The sequence below is a fragment of the Triturus cristatus genome, chromosome 6 (assembly GCF_964204655.1).
Source record: "Triturus cristatus chromosome 6, aTriCri1.1, whole genome shotgun sequence".
NCBI lineage: Eukaryota > Metazoa > Chordata > Amphibia > Caudata > Salamandridae > Triturus > Triturus cristatus.
In genome coordinates, this window is record NC_140589.1 from 432,060,686 (window position 1) to 432,079,252 (window position 18,567).

Genomic DNA, 18,567 nt, shown 5'->3' on the forward strand with positions numbered 1-18,567 from the left:
AGTATTCATGTATGTCATCTATCGGGACCTGTGCCCGTGCCCTGTAAAGGTTAGCATAATATTTTGTAAAGCAATATAAAATTGCCGGGGTGTCATATACTATTTGACGCTGCGCCGTATGCATCTGGGTAACATGCGCGGTGACATGGTTGGGTCTAATTTTATGCGAGAGTGCACGTCCCGGCCTCCCGCCCTCTCCATAGTTTCTAGCCGTGCATTTCCATGAAATGTATTTCACCTTATCTTCAGCTAACTCATTGTATTTATCTATCTGTTTCCGGATGTCAGCTAGCAGTGCCGTGTTATGCGTGCGTTCAAATTCTCGTTCCAGCCTCCGTATCTCTGCTTCTATCTTTGTCAGCTGTTGCTGAATGTCTCTCAATATGCCTGCGTGCTTGCCAATGCAGTATCCCCTAATGGTGGCTTTAAATGCCTCCCAAATTGTCTTTGTGCTAGTGACCGATCCGGAATTATGGTCGAAATATTCTGTTATCGCCCGCCTAAGTTCCTCACGAAACACTTGGTCTTGGAGCGCCGTGTGTCTTAGTCTCCACGTGAATTGCCGCGGGGTGTGTGTTGGGATTGCCAGTTGGATTCTTACTGGAGCGTGATCTGACAGAGTTTTGGGTAAGTGTTCGATGGTGTTTGTCCATGTGCATACGTACCGCGTGCCTAACCAATAATCTAAGCGGGACCAGGTAAGGTGTGTTAGTGAAAAACAAGTGCCCTCTCGTCGGTCATGGTTCCTTAGTCTCCAGATGTCCACCAGTCCTCTGTCCTCCATCCCCGCTCTTAAGATTTTTGCAGAATTCTTACCGTATCTATCTTGTCCAGTGGATCTATCTAGTGTAGGGTCTAGACAAGTGTTAAAATCACCGCCCCATAGCACGGCTGTAGGTTGTAAGTCACTAAGCTGCGTTAGGAGTTGCGCATAGAAAGATGGGTCAGCGGTGTTTGGGCCATATACGTTAACAATTGGAAGAATAGTGCCACCAAAGTACCCCTTCACTATCACATAGCGTCCCTGGTCGTCCTTAACTGATGATATAAGTGTAAAAGGTGTATTGCGTCTAACTAGCAGTAGAACTCCCCTAGCGTATGATGAATAGGACGATGCCAGCCTGTATGCCGACCATCTGGCCCCCACTTGCTGCTCTCTAAGGTCTGTTAGGTGCGTTTCCTGTAGACAGGCCACGTCTACTTTATGTCTGTCTAAGTATGCCAATGCTCTTCGTATTTTCTGTGGGTTATGGAGGCCTCTAACATTCCACGTCAGGAACGCCATAGTTCGGTATGGATTCGGTAAGTCTGTCATTGATCGTGTCGCTTCCATCTTACCCTATGCGGCGTCTGATTGCAACTCTTATTGTCTCTCCTGTGCCTATATGACATTCTACCACTGGTCGGAATTTTCCCCCATACCTCCCTTTCCCTCCCCCTCCCACTCCACCCTTCCCTTTCAGTGGAGACATTCCCATCAAACCAACAACCAGTCACCCTTATGACCTGCAAAAAAGAGAAACCATAAGCTAAAAGAAAACAATCAAAACAAAAACAAAAAATGAAGGAAAAATTAGAAAACAACAATGGATAACTTTTGTGGTTTACACAGAGGGGTCAGAGCTGCCTTCCCCTTTTCATGTGGATTATGCCACATGGGTAGACGCCCTGCTTGCAAATGTCATGTTCCAAAAACCTTTATATTGTTTCTTAAGTAGTTCCGTACAGTATTCTGTCCCGGCATCTCTAACATTCCTTCACATGTCACAAATATTTGTCATCCTTAACACAAGCATATCGAAGACCACAAACATTGTCTAATAAACGTATCTTGTCCTTCTGAGGGCGCACCCCCCCTCTTCAGGCTGTGCTCCAGTGTCTTCGGTCGCTTACTACATTGCAGTGTTCAGTCCACCCCTTTACTGCGCCCAGCAGTCGCCTCCAGATCTAGCGCAGGACCGAGGAAAAAACAAAGAGGTCTGCCTATTCAACATCAGACAGTGCAGGTTGATCTGATTGTTCCCCTCTCAACGGCCTTTTCCTCGCAGTTGTCTTTCCTTTCTGGCTTATGAATTTCAACACTTCCTGAGGATCCGTGTATATTTTCGATTTTCCGTCTTCAGTAACTCTGAGTCTCGCTGGGTATTGCATCGCATATGGTATGCTAAGATCTCACAATTTTTGTTTCGCTATGCCGAATTTCTTCCGCGCCTCCTGAACGGATGCCGTGAAGTCTGGATATAGAGAGACGTCCATCCCCTCATGAGTCAATAAGCCCAGCTCTCTAGCCTTTCGAAGCGCCGCGTCCCTGTCTCTATAATTTAGGATTCTGGCAATGATCGGTCTGGGATGGGACCCAGCAGGAGGCCTCGGTGCCAGGGATCTGTGAGCCCTCTCCACTATGAAAATCTCTGAGAAAGTATCTCTTTCCAACATGGATATGAGCAGTCGTTCCACGTAGCGCTCCATTGGCCCAGTGTTTGTTGTTTCCGCAACTCCCGTTAATCGTATGTTGTTTCTTCGAGACCTAGCCTCTAAATCTTCGGCCTTCGCCGCCATTGCCACCAGCTGCTTCTCCATCTTTGTTTGTGTCGCCACCATCTGTATTTGTCCATCCTCCGCTTCAGATATCCTGCGCTCCGCCATGTCTAATCTCTCCATGAGTTTATCCATGCGTTCTGACATGCGATCTACTCTGTACGTCAAAGAGTCTATTTTCCCATCAATATTTGTGAGTGCAGCTTGTATCGTGGCAAACATAGTTTGGATATCATCATTCGACACCCCACCAGTGGCCCCCTCCGCAGAGTTCGCCGGTGTCTGCTCGCCCATCCACCGCTCTTGTTGTTTCTACGCTTGCTCAAAGTTTATTCTGGGCTACGTGCGATCTGTTTTGCCCATGGTGTCAGGAGCGGTTACGACCGTAATTGTAGTTTACTATGCACAGTAGAAACCAGGCCCGCAGCACTCGACAGAGCGTCCCCGCAATTTCACAGGTGCACTGCCCTTCCTCCGTCTAGTGCATTTTGTGGTGTGTGCGTCTTCTCCCACACCCAGGGGTCGTCCGTGTCTCACCGTGTCCACGCTGAGAGCTTCAAACCTAGTGAATTGCAGGCAAGGAACCGCTGCACTCCAGCTGCAGTCTCTGGTATGCACGAGTTTGATGAAGATGGGCTTCCTAGGTGCATTCGCACCAGGTCATACTTGTCGCTCGCCTCTCAGCAGTTGGGGCCGCCCTGTGTCTGTCTAGCCGGCGCTTTGTCTCTGTAGGCAATATGCGTGCTCTGGGATACCAATAACTCTCCTCATCAGCGTGCAATACCTGCCGGGGGGGGGTCCCACTATACACAGAAGGAGTCTCAGGGTTTCGTGCCACTCCCTGTATTGTATCAGTGGCCTCAATATATCCCCCTTGGCTGCACCAACCTGCCTTTGCTCCCCACCTAGGGGTTGCCTGCTATCCGATCATCAGGGCCTCCACTCAGCATCAGGAAGGCCCCCTTAGGATATGATGGGCGCCTGTGTGACGACTGCGCAGCAATCCTCAGGTCATGTACACATGGCTATTTTGCTGTGTAAAGGCCCCCTCTACAAGCGGTGCGATCGTCTCTGTTCGCCCTGACCGCGGCCTCCTCCTGAGGCGGCACTTCTTACAGTCTCTCTCAGGGCAACCGCAGCTGCTACCAGCCGATCCCCAAGCAGTGTTCCGGGCTCCAGGCTGTGCTCTCTGTATCGGGGCCGTATCTTCCCCCCCGGGCAGCCAGGATTCCTCTCCTTACCGGGCACGACCTCCGTCGCTGCTCCCTCACACCGCCCTGGCAGCTCCGGCACCTATTTGCATAAGGTACGCCAACTCCGCAGCTTCCCGGGCCGACTTCCAGTTCCCATCGGGTGAGGCTGAAGCGCACTGCCGCGTACGTGCTGTGCGTCTCGGTCCAAAGGTTTACGAGCTGCCGCGGCTGTAGTTTCGTTTTTGCCGCCCGGGCCTCACAACGCCGATCACCTTACGTTCGCGGCGGACAAGGATTTCTACGTTTCCTCACCCACCGAGTGTCTACATCGCCTTCACACCTCGGCACCTTCTCCGTTTAGCCTCGTTACATAAGTTTTTGACAGGATTTTGATAAGATATATCAGGTGTCCACAAGGAGCTCACTCAGTCTGCGGCTATCTCGTTCCGTGGCAAGCTCCGCCCCCCGCACAGCGGGACTGATTAATGTGCATTTTCAGTAGCTACACATTTTTGTTGGTCACAACGTGAAAGCAGCCTCACTAAAGTGCAGGTTAGCCTGCATCGGACTTCTTTTGATCCGTGGTGACATCATAGCATTGGCCTCCCACTGCTTCCAATTTACTGCTAGGAAGATCATGGCGTGAAATCTACAACATGTAAACAGCTCTAATCGAACCCTGTTTACTTCACTTACTGCCACCTTCCACATAACCCCTGATACCAGGGGTAGCAGGCACAGCTCCAGTGCTATCAATGGGTTACTGATGACTATTGGGGTCACATGATGTCCCTTCCTACCTCTACACTGTAGAGTCTATAGTAATGCCTGCATTCAAATAGCGGCAATCCCCCTCAAAAGTACACTATAGAATCAACTGCGTGCCTGCAATTGAGTGGTGTCAAAGGCTTCATTATTTGACCAAATGTCCTACTGCAAAAAGTTAAGTGGACAATGTAGGCCTTACTGAAATGAATAACACGTAGCTATGGGTCAACCAGAGGGGAACACTTCACAAAAAAGACTACTAAGTTCAAATATGAAGGGGAGCGGGCTCAAGCTCGAGGGTTGCAACAGCCTGGACATCATCTGAGGAGCACAGACGAAGGAGGTCACCGTGCCAGACATTTCTTTGCATCATATAGCTGTTGGAGCCTGGGAACTGGGACTTCTGGCAAGGAAATAGGCTCCGGAGACCTAGAACTGGCCCGACTCACTGGTTTCTCTCACAGAAATAGCTGTAACTGTGCAGTTAGACTGTGGAAGAACATTAATCTCTAGGGGCATAAAATGTGTGACTTTGCTGTTATAGTTCTTAGTTCTGCATGCATGGCATTTTGCAGTACACTGGCAACATACTGTCCTCTGTGTGTACTTTTCTTTTCATCACTAAATTCATTTGCAGCGGAAATGACAATGGACAGTAGTCCTTGAAAGTGACATTCTTGGACGGCCTTTCTGAAAGACAGGTTGGCACTGAACTGATTACGAGATGGTGAACAAAATCAGGGGTGTGCAAATTTGCGTCCTTTGCTTTTGCGTAATTGGGTACAATTCATAGAACATTACGTGAAATTATGCGCAATTACAGAAAATGCAAATATGGCAATTAGCACTACATTTTAGAGTGAAATGGTTTGTCACGTCCATTGTGGACATAATGACTCATTTCATACTAAAAATAGCACCAAAATAGAAATACCAGCATTGACTGTTGCTGGCATTCTGGTGAAGTGGCGTAATTTTGGAATGCAACAAGCATAATTTGCTTTTGCGTAATTGTGTACCCTTACGCCTGATGGCAGGGGTAATGGTAATGCAGTGCCACATGGATAGGCTGGCCCCATGCATTGCTGGAGTTGCATCATCCTTGTGACACCACTGCAGCAATGCGTGACTTTAGCGCAGACAGATATGTCAGGATTCCAGACGTATCTGTCATTACTTGCGTCATAGAGCGCTTTCCAGTAAATACAGCACATCCATGGTGTCGCAAGAAAGGCGTAGTGAAAAGTGATGCAATGCTGTCTTGTCGCAGCGCTGCAACACTTTTCATGACTGAGGCCCAGGAATGCGCACTATCTTATTGATGGTGCGCATTCCTGCCCTGTAGTTTTGTCGCAGGGCAGCGCAGCAACATTGTTTGCAGCACTGTCCAGCACCAAAACCTGCTGAAATGAGGCCCCAAGTATTATCTCCATTTTTAAGACCAGCTATTTTCTGGTCTTAAAAAACTGCCTGTAACTGCAGTTAGAGGTAGTTTTTTTGTACTCCTACCTTCAAGAATTCCCTTGTAAATATTGCGAAGTGGGGTTAGCGGCTGTTTTTGCACAGGAGCGCCTTCCTGGCATGTCATTATCGTGAACAGAAGTGGTAATCTTTTCTATGGATGTTTTCACCGGAAAACTGACGCTAACATAGGTTAGCGATAACTTGTACATATGGCGATGGAAATATCGTCGCCGAGCCGTCGGAAAAGTGGCGCTAAGGCGACGTTAACTCCTTGTACATATGCCCCTAAGTATCTTATGTTGATCAAGGCTGCTGCCTTCTGTTATGTCCTACCTGTGCCATCCTATAACAAAAAATGGTAAACATTCACAGTTTAACTATCCATGATATACGTTAAGGGGCCTAGTGATGCACAGCAATCCAAAGCTGGTCACGTACATTGGCCAGTCAATATGTGCAGAATCAGTTAGTTACACTCACTAGTAGCAGTGTGCCACAGCCCAGAGCATGCGATTTGTGCATCAAGCTACTAATAGCCTACTCGTGCTTGCAAATGTATCATAAACCAACAACAGTATGGAACTAGACTAGGAGAAAATCGCACAGGAAATTCTGGAAAGACTGGTTGTAAACGGTCTGTTGCTCTTTGCAGTTTTGAGCTCCTTCGCAAGTGTCTGTGCATCTGTGCTTGGGAGACTCACCCCCTCATCAATTGATTAATCCTTCATGTTCATCCAGGAATCTTGCTACCCCCCGCCCCTGACGTTTCATTAGAAAGGGGCTTCCGCTTTCATTCAACTGGCAACTTGGCTATGAAGAGCATAGCATATTTGAGGTGGCCTCATGCACATCTTGATGTCACTATATGGTCGCAGTGCCCCCTGCCTCGCCTGGGTGAAATTTAGGAATATGGTAAAACGCACGCCGTCAATCTGCAGCCAGCCTTTAGTTTCGGCAAGGTTTTCATTCAACTATAAGTAGTGGCAAACAAAGCATCTCTGCCAAAAAGCGATATGATGAGCGATTCAACGTACTTTTCCATATTCCCATTGCTCATGTTCTCAGACACCACTATTATTCTTATTTTGCTTCAGAATGATTTTTTTTTTCATCTTCATCTTTGAATTTTGTTGGTTCCAGAGTCTTTTACATTTGGAGTATTTTAGTTTTCATGGTATTCTCGTCATCTTCCAGTGTAGAGACTCTTACTTCAACTGCATCTAGTCTTGGGGTATGCCCCTCCAGCGTCTCCTTCATGTAGTCAAGCCTTTGAGCCAGTGAGTCTATTTAGCCGTCTATTGTCAAGAGGCAACTTTAAAAAAAAATTACATAGCTTTTTTAGTTTGAGATCACTGTTATGCTTAGCTACTCACCTGTAAAGTACCCTATTTTCTGGCTCACCTGCAGAGTGAATTTGGTTCATTTTGTAGGCAAATTAAAATAAAAAAGACAGATTTCTCCTATTTTGCATTTTCCAAAATAGTTTCACCCTCCCAAGTGTGAACCCTCCAAAGCATGTACTTAGCATTATGTAAATGTGCCACTTCTTTATATGCAACAGCAATAAAACACCTCTATGTCCTAGAGTCCTGTATAAACTTAACAGCTGCAGGGTAGAATAATATGTCAATAAATGATCCTTCATCTACCCTGTAACCAAGAGAAGAACCCTTACAAATATAGCTCAGGAACTCCGGTGTAATTTGGGAAGCGGGTCATACCCGAAGCACTCAAGTAGGATCAATTGTTGAATCCATGGTGCAGCAAATGAAACGCCTCAAAATGGCTGCACCACTTCTTTTTCTATAAGAAAAGAGACCGACAGTAGTCAGTGCACTTTTTAACCCCTTATTTGACAACAGATACGCACTCTTCGAAGCCTACAAAGAGTGCAAAATGCTACAGTCCATCTAATTTAAACTTATAAAGCAGAACACTTCCTCTCAACGCAGAAGCCTCCACTAGCTCTCTGTCAACTCTGATGTCACATTCAAAACCCTATGCCCCATCTCTAAATGCCTGAAAGGCTCAGTATCTTTCCACGTACAAGAAATATACGGATAGTAACACACTGCCTAGAATCCAATTAAGAAAACGACATAGTAATTCATAGTAATAAATGCAAGAGCAGGGAAAACAGACATTTCTCATACCAGACCCTCCTCTGCAGAATTTCCCTCGATCCCTCATTGTGGCATTTAGGCTAGTGCCATTTAGAAAATAAGCACTGGCAAAGCTAATGCTCTAGCTTTGGCTGCCAGTCTCTTTGTTTTCCCAATTTTTAGGTTTTGCCTGCACAGTGCGTGTGCTGTGTTTCTGAAATATATTGAATTCAATATAAATCCTAAAAGGGGTTTTACAACTCGCCCTTGCTTTTCTTGGTTCCTGTGCTTGCCACTTACTTTTCCTCCCTTTCTATTGGCTTTACCATTCTATTTTCTATTGTTCCTCTATGCGTTTCTCTTATCAGTTTCCCATGGCGCAAATACTGTTTTCATCCACCTTGTGGGACTTTTCTTTAAGCTTTTGCATGCACAGCGCCTGCACTGTGCTTGTTTACATACTCTCCCTTTGACTGCACCTTTTCAAGGGTGCTTGTTTTATTTTTGTTTCTCCTCCTTCCTTTACCTAATCTACCCATGAATTTCAAGCATGCTTGTTGGCTGTGTTAAGGGTCACATAACCATCAGCAGTGGACACCCTTCTGGTGCAGAAGCTCCTCGGCCACCAGGAGACATTGATGTTCTTTTTATTGTTTTTGCAATTTTAGCCTGAACTCAACACAAAGGTATTGGAGTGCTTTGATTTCATTACAGCTCTGCAACTGCTGAAGGGCAACTTAATGCCATTCCAAGATGGCTGCCCTTTTTGTGTGTGGTGGTAAGGGGCAGCGATATGAGTGGCTGACAGCATATGAGTGATTTTTTTCCACAGAGCCTTCCTCTAACACGGGCTCCTGTTGCGATATTAATCTGACTGGACTTTAAGTATATTGTTCGAGGATACTGATTTACTTTGTAGTTGAGTTTCACTCCCTTTGCCGGGTGATTGTTTGATAATTCCTATCAGGCAAAGTGAGCGTGATTGGTGAATAATATATGTGTCATACATAAATATTGCACTAACCATGGAAGACTCAGGCAGTGATTTAAAAGAGGCATTGCCAAATTAAGGCGACACTCTGCAGATTCACATTGAAGTTCATCAGAAATCAAGTAGCTCTGCCAAGATAGATGAGGTGAAACCCAGATCTTAAAAGTGCTTAACAGGCATTGCATGGTGTTCAGATATTAAACCTGGAAAGCTTTTGATGACGGCTTTGTCGGTAAATATGTGGAGTCTATATGTGTTTTACTTGTTGATTAACAACAGCAGCATTCCAACTCTGCTAATGCAGTAAAGTCTCTGTGTATAACACATAGCAAGCCTATTTGTTTCACAGTGGTTGAATTATAACTAGGAATACAGTGGTAGTGGATCTTCATTAAAAGCATGCACTGGCAATGCCAATAGGTTTGAATTTAATGTGCTACACCCTGCAGTCACTAAAGCATGCCACTCATTCTACATTCACAAGGGTACTCCTCTCACCCTGACACTGGTTCATCCTGCAGACACAGAGGTAGCTCACTCGCCTCTCAACCTGCATTCACAAACTGAGTACCCTACCCTATTCTCCTCTTACCCACAACTCACCCTCTACATACCCTGTAATCACACACTATGTCCCTTGCACTCTTGCAGTTCTGCCCTCACCCAATGCTCCACTTACTCTCATCCACCACTGACACTGGCCACAACACCGCAAATCCTTAACCCAGACACCAAACTGCCAAGCTAAAACGTACGGAAAACAAATATTAATCGCATAGGTTAAACCTATTGCATTTACCAATGCTTGCTTTTAATGTTTCTGCAAATGAAAGTTTCTGTGACAAAGTTTTCCCAAAACACTTAAAGTTGGCTGCCTTTCATGTATATACCCTTGTATTGGCAGCCTTCTTGGAATCAAAGATGGCTGCACTTGTTTGGACATGCACACAGATGTGAGCAAGGCCAGCCATCTTGGAATGAGTTAAAAACCTGTTTCTAAACATGGCAGGCACAAGCAGAGTGTGAGTGGGATGCAGCACTGCAAGTGCTAGCAAGGGTCCCCTGGCTATGTCTGGAAAGCTGTCAGGCCCTTCGAAAGTTTTAAAATAAGAGAAAACCGACAGTAGCCCTCAAATCCCTGGTACTGAAAGGTAATACTTTCTCTATGAGCGACAACATTGTGCTTCAGTATTTTCCATCATTCACAGGGAAAGAAACCAATGGCTGAAGTGGGCTGACCCTTTGCACCATGCTGTATGCTCTGGTGGACAGAAGCAAAACGTCAATTACAGATGAACAGAGCAGGGAATGGAGAGGTTGTCCGAAAGTTTCTGTAAGTAAATGAAACATACATATATTTTGAGAAAAATCTAAAGATTTGGACAAAGTGAAATATGAGGACAAATGGCACTACAAAAAAGGCATAAGCAAATCCTTATTTTTTTGTGTGCAAATAGTACAAAATCACTGATATTTAACAGGATTGTTCTTATGTTTGACCTTTGCTTCAAAGTATCAACTCAATGAGTTTCTCTATTGATGCCCTGCTTTGATATGTCCAAGGCCAAGCTATTGCCACACCACCACAGGTGCTGGTGGGAGAGACAGGTAAGAAGGGCACGGGGTGGGGGGCTACAAGATTATTTCTGAGTAAATACATGCTAAACAGTGGGGCCGAGATAAAAGACTAGGAAAACTCGAAATATCTGGTGAGGCAACATAAACAAAAGATGGGACAAGAGTGTGTAATGCATCAAGGTCAGAGAGACAGAAAGCAATGAGATGGAGGAGATGGAAGAATTAAACAAGCATTGGCATAGCCAATAGGTCTCGCCTTTGGGACTTTATAAGTGTTTAGCCATGCAACAGTTGATGTTGTTGCACCAAGGATATTGTACTGCATAACTAAATACTTATAAGGTTCCAAAGGCGAGACCTATTGGCCATGCCAATGCTTGTTTCTATATATGCCTTACTGGCAGAACTGAAGCTCCATGGCAATGAGCATGCAAACCTGATTCACTGATGAAGGGCTACCCTACTGGATGAGACATGACAATCAAGTTGTGTATATGGGTAAAGGGAGCCTTACTAGAAAACAGTTTTGAATTCCCTCCACTGAGTTTTTGCCTCTAATCAGTGGGCATGTTTACTAATTTTAATATCAGAGCTGTGTGATGGTTTCAAGGCCGTCTCTTCTTCACAGTCTTTCACTTGTCTGCACTTAATTACAATTTAACTTTCAGGAATTTGCCTAAGCAAATAATACAGCATCACAAACCCCCAGATAGATCATAAAGAACGAATTTTAGAATCCTGGGTCAGCAGAGGCAAAAAAAAATCTATATACAATTTCAGGGAAATAATTCCATTTATTTTTTTGTACCATTTGAAAATTATACTAGGCGCAATTCAAGAGGCCCTCCATATCCTGGAAATCGATTTAATTCAGGCATATTCTGTTCTATGTTCTTTCTTTCACACAAATATTAGAATTCAGAGGGGCTGTAATAAAACGAAGGCCTGTGTCTTGCTGCTCCCAATGGTAGGGAAACTATTAACCCTCTGCTATACAATTTGGCTTTGATAAGTTTATGTTAAGTAGATTTACTCTCTCTTAACGTGTAAGCCTTCATTCATTGCTGGCTTTCTTGAGGCAATTATTAAAAATGCTTGAACATAAATACTCATTAACACCATAAATTTTTTTGTAAATTATTACTAGTACATCTGATTGAGGTCAGAATAGACACATATCCCTAGAAACCTAAGCACCTTACAATTATTACTCCTGAAATATGATTAAATTAAGACATCAAAAAATACATTTATATTACATTTAACAACATTAGTAAAACCATAACATAGGAGAACTGCAGGTGACAGTCTGCAAATAAACAGTAATAAAAACAAAGGTTTGAACAGTGGTAGATTGTTATGGTGATGTGCGGAGTTAAGGTATATAAGGATTGTTCATCAAATTGTGCGAGTAAATTTCAGCAATTATGACATAGGAAGCAAAAACAAAGCTACAGTAAATTCTCAGCTTGGAACAATACATATTTTGTATGGAGATTTTGTTTATATGCATTTTACCTTTTTTGTAGGTACATCAGGTTTTCATTGCCAGTGACATAACTGAATTAACTTGAGACCAGCTGACTTTAGTGGCATTTTAAAACATTTTGAGATTGAAACTTGATTTTGATATATTGAATGTAAAAATGCACCAATAAAAATAAATAAAAGAATTCAGCCATGGAAACAGAACCATTTGAATTTTTACTGGGAACGAGCTCAATAAAGATGGAAGAGGTGGTAAGAAGACCTGAACACTGCCTCACTAGTTAAAGACTCCTAGGGACATTCCTATTGGATGTATGGTTTGTGCAGAAGTGTTAAAAGTGGTGACAAGCAAAGATTCCTGGAGGCCTCGACAGAAGTCTGGTACAATGTAAGCAATTCCATCCGTTAAATAGACCACTGTTTCATTCTTACTCAAAAATAAATAAAAGCTGGTATTTTTTAAGTGCAAACTATTCACCCCTAAGGGTCTATGGGGTGCCTCGGGGAGATTAAGTGAGCTATTGCCCAGAGTCACACGGTGCTGAGCAGAGCTGCCACCGGGGTTCGAACAGTGAAGCCCCGGGCTCTGGAGTAATCCGCTCTGCACGCCGTGCCACACCTCTCCCTCTGAATGACAAAACATTTGAGAGTCAGAATCAACCCCCTTTAAATTCCTAGATGGTAAAATCAAATGTTGTGTGGCAACAACTGCCTCTGAAATATCTAGTAACATTAACTGGTCTATGTATCCTTTGTCCAGAATCTCAATGACAGATGTCAGTAAATCCACAGCAGCAGTTGTGACTGTTTCTTCTGTTCTCTATGTGTAAGTTATTATTGAAAGAAGAGGAAAGGTGTGTAATTTGATGTGTGATGTTTCTAGTTAACTGTACCACACATTGCCTAGGAAACGCGTTTTGGTCTGTTGATATTTCCCGGGTACTGCCGACCAAGAAGACAGACTTCTAAATGCATTACTCAAAGGCAATGGTCCAGATAAGCAAGTGTTCTGTGATATTTTGATGTATAGCATTACAGTGGTCTATTTAGGCAGAATACAGAGTACTGCACAGTGTATGCCTTCTCTTCGGTTTTTAAATACATATTTAAGTTGGGCGATAGCTCTTCAATGTAGTTCATCCTAGTTTTAGGTTCTTAGTCAGAGGTCAATTAACTAAAAAACAAGTACAAAATCATACATGCTTTATATGTAGAGACTTCTCAGTCCTCCGAAAACAGAAAGCCCTTAGAATCCATCCAAAAAAAGAACTAGGGGAAACATTTACTAAGAAAACTAGAGAGGTTATAGATGCCAACGAGACAAGATTCAAATATCCCTACTATCCATGGTAATTTAAAGGTGAAGGAACCCATGTATGTATGCAGACGAATAGAATATAACATAAAAATCACATGGGGCATTCTGTTGATTTGTGCATAGGTTACTAAAACTACTCGTGTTTTCAAGACGTATAAAGTTAACAGGGTAAGTTCGTGAATATAAAACGCGCCAACATATTCCAACATCGGGCCTTTGCAGCGTGTAGTATACACAACAGTGCCCCTGCCAATGGGCGCAAAATTACAGGAGAAATGAAAACAAATTACAGTGGGCCTCCGCTCAATGGAAGTTACTCGCTTCAGAAAATCCGTGCATCACTGCATATTCAAACTGCCAGCGAGGGAGAAGCCCAAAACGCATTTCCGGTAGTTTTGCAAAACGGATTACAGAGTGCAGCGTCTTCAATGTCCCTTGTACAGTTTAGACGTAATGCATGCGAAAGCTCAATATGCAGTAAGAGAGGCCACGTTGAAACTAATAGACTGGGCGACAAGCACGCTTCACCCCCAGAATCTTAAAATAGTTTAAGCTAGAGATGGAGCAATGCAACCAGCTGCAAAACGAAAAGTTACTTAAACGTTTTGGAAAACCATTTTACTGCTACACCGACAGACACCTCCAAGTGAAAAATAAGCAACTTACACACTCAGCAAAAGCTCGCCCATGCGATATCCGCCTAAACTACCGGAAACGGGAAGTAAGAATTAATTTCACATGACGCGCAGAGCTATACCAGCCCACACAATGACATGGACGGGCTACATGAACAATGTTGTTTCATTTACTGTCGCATGAAATGGTCGGAGAAACACAAAAGCGAAGCGAAAAAATAGTTTATCTCAAAAAGAGAACATTAAAGTGGGATTTAAGCATCAAGGGTATAGATAATATTTGAACTGAAGTCTTTCTCCGGAGGTCTCCTATTTTTAGGTCGAGCATACAGGCGCGCCATTAAAGAACAAGTAACCTTATGAGCCAGCATGAATCCCCAAAGAAACAAGCATTGGCCGCGAAAAAAACAAGCATTGAAAGCGTGCGTCATCGCGATCGCTCTGAAAGCGAAAGTGATCGCGATGACGCACAAGTTTTCAAAGTGCTGCTGAAGGCTAGCGGTTCGCGCGTGCACGGTCGCGTGAACGCAAGCGCTAGGCCAGCCAGCAGCACTTTGAAAGCTCACATACAAAATGTCTCTCCGAGTCAGTGCATTCGCTGTGCTCAGCGAGACCTAAAAATACAGGGGTGTCTTCTATTAAAACTACTCATGGTAGAAAAAAGGGATACTTCAAGAGGAAAACATAATATACTGCAAGTTGGCATCTCCAAAACGCAAGAATATCGCTCACTGTGTGCAGCATATCATTGTTATATCAAAGGAAATGAACCCCATGAATGAGCAGGGTAAAGACCTACGTGACATTTTGGGTGGTTTGGAGAAGAGTCAGCTGTCACTGTTAAAATGTGTTAACCAGATTATGACACTAGAAGCAGTTGTGCAACGAAACTTGAGAGAGGCCCCTGATGCAAGTTACATGGAGGTGGCCCCTCACGCTCCAGACCCATTCAAGCCTGCTGCCTGTGGACAGTGCCAGAGGGGACCCCCCTTGAGCTTGGAAAACCCCCTCCACCCCCAGACCGCCAGGCTGCAGTCTCTGTATGCCACTGCCTAGAAGCCATATGCCTAAGAAAGCAAATACTACTAACTCACCGCTGGAACCAGACTATGGACTTTACCATATGTACAAAACATATAAGTGGATAACATACATAGATGCATAGATGCACCAAGACATGTAAGAGCGCCAACAGATGTAATGGTAACCAGTGGACTGACCCCGCGTTCTGCAGGACACCAACCTATTTTAACGGAACAAAGTGGATCATTTCTAATTTAGGGTGCTTTAAAACACAGCTTGATTTCAAGTTTTTTGGTTGCGATCACTCCATCAATATTGGGCATTTCTTAACCAACCATATTTCTAGCTCTGTGGCAATGCAGCCGAGGTGGCTACATCTCCCATCTGAAGAGCCATTTGGAGGACAGAAACTCTGCTGCCAAATTCTCCAGTACACATGGAGGATGGTGCAATTTCTGGCATTAAGTTTGGGCACCAACAATCTACCCCCATACCGGGGTACATTGACAGTGCCCACATGTCTAACCTCCATAATCTGCTGGAGGTGCTTTTTAGGATTTTTGGGACACTACACGCTTTTACTGCCACCCTATTCATGGCAGTTTTTACAAAAGTAACTCTGCAAGAAATGGAGCAACAACAGCCATTCTAAGTCGCCAGTTAATTCACCACCATTCACATCATAATAACCGCTACACCTTGATCGAAGGGATAGGATTACTGAAGGGGATTCCGTCTGTGGGATGTCTGTCCTATTTGGAACCCTAAAAGGGACAATGGGATCTGATCGTTTTTTGGCAGAATTTCCCTTACTGCCATCCTATAAGCTTGGCCCTTCATAACTTAGAGGCTTTTGTACTGTTGGTCCCTGGGTCCTGAGAGAGGGCCTATAGACAGCAGCGAAGCCTCAACCGGTACCAGTAGAGAGCAAGTACCTGTGCACTTGGAGTCGAGGACTAGCAGCATTGTGAACTTCTTTAAGGGCCGGCAGTTTATGAGAAAACGTCTGCAGACGGAGTCGCACTTTCGGCTGCTTTGAATCTTCAGATATTGTAAATTAGACCATTTTACAGTACGAATAATTTCACCTCAGAAACATCTTTTTGGTTCCCGAGTTAAAGGAAGCAAAGCAAAACAAAAGGCTGCCTCGGCGAAATGAAACTAATTAACAGATAGTCAGGAACAAAAAATTAGTTTAGAATCAGGAATTAACTAAGACTTTTATGTAAATTGCTTGTGATGTTTTGTGCCTGCACAGTACAAAGTCCAAACAACCCGTAACAGGCCATGTCACTGTCTTGGCCGCCTGCCAGGCTGCATAGCTCAGCAGGAGATGACACATCGCCTGTCAATAGGTGCTACTATTTAAAAACTAAAACGCAGTAATGTGTTCCTTACCGGTGTGACTCTGTTTTAAAGAATGCTCATGACTGCTTTGCACGTGAAGTGTGTTTTTGCATCGTCATCATTGCATGAGCTTTTTATAAGTGCTTACTCAATATATGCAAGCTTTTACTAGCCATACACTTTCAGAATTAAGCACCTATTATTATTAGATGAATGACATTATGAATCACGGTCCCCGCATTTTGTTAATAAAGAAAGTTTAAACTGGTGCTGAAACTTCTGTAAAACAAGCTGAAGAGTCATGCTGAGATCGGCGACGAGAGGGAAGGTACAGAAGTTTATAACACAATAGTTTCCCTGAGAGCTAAGATGGCTGCCAGGTCCTTGTCTCTGTCATCCTCGCAGGTGAACTGGCCCTGATGAGCGTTCCAGCTCATTGGGGCAGATTCAAGAGTGCTTCCTTCATAGTTTGTTTCCCAAACAAATGCTGCATCCATTAGCTGAAATAGTGATATTGGCCACACGTGAGCTTGTTGAGATTCTTCATATCTGAAATCTCACGAAATAGAGATGACAGATTCAACGGCTTTCGAATCATTAGCAGTAACTTTGTCATCTTCTCACTAAATGACACGGTCACTCACCCAGACTGAAATTAAGTTTTAACCTGGCTGAAAGCAAGCAGACTTCTCGATTATGCGACATAGACATCAGCCTTTCTTTGTTTTTAGGACATTCACTGTCTTTTTTTAAAGGTTGTCAAAATGTAATCTTAGTTTGGCATTATATTTGAATACATTTTGCTATTAACGTGCCAGCAAGACCTGGCCTGATGTAGAATTTGTCAACGTGTTACTCCCTCACATATGTGACAGATATTCCGCCAGAAGTTTCACAAGCACCATAGGATGTCTTGCACGTGTAATAATGGAGACAGGATAACCAGTGGGAACATAATGGATTCCCATACTTCTTTTGCTGCCTGCTATGTCTATAAAATATGAGAATTGCAAGGGGTGTCATAGCTGCTTTTTGTTTGAATTCTTCTGAGGTTAAGAAGCAATGAGAGAGCAGCTCACCCAAATGAGCCATATTAAGACTGTGCAATATATTTTTGCCAGTTATCTCTAGATTTAGATGATCTGCTGGATTATCTAATAACTGGAATTTTACAGGTCGTCTGGATGGAGCCAACGCACAGCATATTGTGAAAGTAATAGGTTTCAGATTCCAGAACCCCGAGGCCCCCTTTTATCATTGTGCTGATGTGGGTTTCCAAGCCTATCCTCTCTTGGTGCCCTGTCCATATCAATTTAAGCAATACCCATTGAGTGTTTGGAAAGAACAATCAGGTCAACATTATAGGAACATTGGTGAAGTAATAAAGGAGTTTGGACAGCACTGTCATTTTGATTACGTCAATCCTGCCTATCATAGCCAAGGGGAGGTTATCCTTGTATCTACTTGTCTAGAAAGCAAAGCATACATAACGCTTTCTCAAAATTTTGTTTGCTCATGTCATCCTTATCTTTACTAATGTACACTACTAAATATCTAATCAAACCTGGCCGCCAGACTAATGGGTAGTCACAGTCTGTCCGTTCACATGGACCAGACAGTGGAAAGAACTTGGATTTAGTCCAGTTTATCTGTAATCCTGAGTAGCTAAAATGTGCCATCTCTCTCAAAATGGGATTCAAGTTTATAGTCAGTTTTTGTATTTAAAATATTAGATTGTCTCCACAAAGTTGTATAATCAAGGTTCTACCTCTAATAAATATGCCACAGTGTAAATTTCACTTAATAATAAGACAAGGCAGAGGTTCTATTGTGGGAGCAAAGAGTAGCGACCTTGGCTGTTGCTGCGTAATATCGTCATCGGCTCTAAATTCAGATCATTGACACAAATACGTGCATCTGGTGCCATATAAAGCAAGTTTAATTAACTTCATGTAAAAGATGCCGACCACACTTCTTCTAATCACTTCCAACATGAACGGTCACTTTAGGAAGTCAAAAGACACCTTTTCCGCATTCAACAGACAGCTGCAGACAGAAGGTCAGGCTCAACGAGTGCAGTACGGATGTAAGGATCTGCAGGTTTAATAAGGTTGCTCAGTCA